Raw genomic sequence first — 2,723 nt, forward strand, 5'->3', positions numbered from 1 at the left:
CTCACTCCCCAACTGTTCAAGAATACGCATCGTTGACCTGTTTGATAGAAGAAAAACAAACGGAGCTAATAGTCCACCAGATCACATACGCTGTCTGGACGTAACAAAGAGGCTCGTTACACACATAATACATGATGTATAATAATCGGCGAACAAACCGAAGAGCTCAACGTTTTTTTGCACGCGTGAGTAAGTGCGTTTGTGCGCGTGCATGCACCCACCATGAGTGTGTGTGTGTGTGTGTGTGTGTGTGTGTGTGTGTGTGTGTGTGTGTGTGTGTGTGTGTGTGTGTGTGTGTGTTTATGTGTGTTTGCGTGCGTGCGTGCGTGCGTGTGTGCGTGCGTGCGTGCGTGCGTGAATATTGTTTGTACAGGCATTTACGTAAAGCGCCTAGAGCTGTGTTCACACGGTAGTGGGTGCTACATAAACGATTTTCATTATCATCATTATTATTAACCTTTTGTGAGGTAGAGGTACACCTCCATGGACACAAATTAAACAATTTAGGAGGCGGGCTTCCACCGTGCATTACAGGGCTAAATCTGGCTGAGAGTATAAGTAGAGGGAGAATAAGCAACGTCCCAGAACAAAGACAGAGGCATTCAATAAAAATTCTCCCCATTCAGGGATCGAGCTCAGGTCTTCCACGTGCGATAGCGGAGCACCAACACTACATCAACCACAAACGCAGGTCTTTACTCCTCATTCTAAACACAAAAGCTATTGAAAAGATTAGTTTTTGTTTTAGTAAGAGTTTTAGGGCACTTGCAGCAAAATAAGGTCATATATAAGTGTCGAACATTTGAGGTGTTACAAGAGAGTTACAAACATAAAAAAGAAGGAGGATAGATAAAGACGATAGATGTCTGATAAGAAAGAGTAAGAAGCAAACCACACTAGAGAAAAGATAAGAACAAAAATACATGTACCCCGTATTAGGATAATTCCATGAATTGCTCTGAGGTACACATGGTTGCTTCATAAAGGGTTTACAAAGAACCTTTTCAAAAACCCAGCTATAGCATTGTATTCTCAAGAACAAATTCTCTGAATTGAGCGTTAGCTGGATTTTAAAAGATTGTAGACAAGCTGCAAAGAGAACATTTCACGCGTCTTAAAGATTGTTTATTATAGAGAACAAGCTTTCTGGTCCTTGTTTTAATGTGTTCCGGCACTGCATTTGTTTTTGTTTTTATTTTTGCTTTTTTTTTAAAGTCAGGCTTTTGATCCGTTCTGATACGATGAACCACATGGAAATTAATAAGCGATGAAGCAATGTCATTTGTTCTTCCACTAATGTTAGAAATAATCTGTCATTTCCTTTATTAACACCCGCAAAAGGTAAGATATAAATATAAGAAAGTCTGATAAACTAAGAACGCAACATAAGAAGGTCCACCTAAAAGGTCTGGAGCTCTCAAAATTAAACAAAAATCATCAATAGAATTGCCATACCTGTCTGCTTGATACGCTTGATACGATATCACTGTACACACGCACAAAGATACCAGCGTCTGAAGTCACATGAATATTTCTCAAGTCACTGATCCTTGTCTAGTCACAGTTCAAAAGTTATGTCCGGACAAATAAAATTATCCGTTGCGTATCTGGCTACACGCCCGGACAACAGAGTACATATTATGTTATATACTGGAAAAGCGTCAGAATTTGCACGTTTAGGAGTCGTGAAGCAACGGAGCATAAAGGTAAGGAGAGGAGGGAGTGGGTTTGTGTGGAAGAGGGTGAGAAACAGAGTGAGACTGACTGACTGACGGACATGCAAACAGACAGATAGAGAAACAGACAGACAAGCAGACAACTTGATAGACAAACAGGCGCGCGCATGAGCGCACATACAACCTACATAGATTGACAGACAGACAGACAGACAGACAGACAGACAGACAGACAGAGAGGGAGAGAGGGAGAGAGAGAGAGAGAGAGACAGAGTGAGCGACAGAGAGAGGAAAAAAGGGGGAGGGCATGTCGCTACAGACGAGAAAGATACGGTTCAGTGGCCAGAAGATACATGTAGCCTATCTTCTACAAATGAAAAGACACGCTCGAAATAGGATACTGCAATTGATACTCTTTACTTTGACAATATTATTCTTACAAGTTCTCCACGGCTTAAGCTGACAAGATACCTAAATTTTGCTGATAAAACAAAAAGGAATACAGGCACTTTTAGGCATAAAAGTTTTATGATTCAACAGTAAACGTCACAGCATGTTTCGGAGAAACGCTAGACATTCAAACATACCAGCTGACTGAGCAGTCAGATTATATACTGAAAAAACAACAACTATTGAACTTGCATCCAAAATCAATTACTACTATTATAAAGTGATTCCAGCCTCTATCTGAAATACCAAGAAAACACCCTAAAATACAGGAGGCGTCATCTGTATTTTTGTCTGGATGGTAGTACGTAGCATTGTTCTTTTACTGCACTTTGCATCCAACAGTAGGGAGTGACGTTATTGGATGTAGAGTGCAGTACAAGAGCAATATTGATAAACGAGATTTATAGAACGAAAGTATAAGGAAGAGGACTTACTAATGGCTCTCTCCAACCACCCATCTTTAAACTTCACGCGCGAACTTCAAGCAACAAAACTATTATTAGTAAACATACTTATTGGACCTCAGAAAACGGCGTCTATCTTCATCATACAGAAGTCCATGACGAAGCAAAAACTTTTGTACAGCCAGAAATAATA

This window comes from Aplysia californica, unplaced genomic scaffold (assembly GCF_000002075.1).
Source record: "Aplysia californica isolate F4 #8 unplaced genomic scaffold, AplCal3.0 scaffold00154, whole genome shotgun sequence".
NCBI classification, from domain to species: domain Eukaryota; kingdom Metazoa; phylum Mollusca; class Gastropoda; order Aplysiida; family Aplysiidae; genus Aplysia; species Aplysia californica.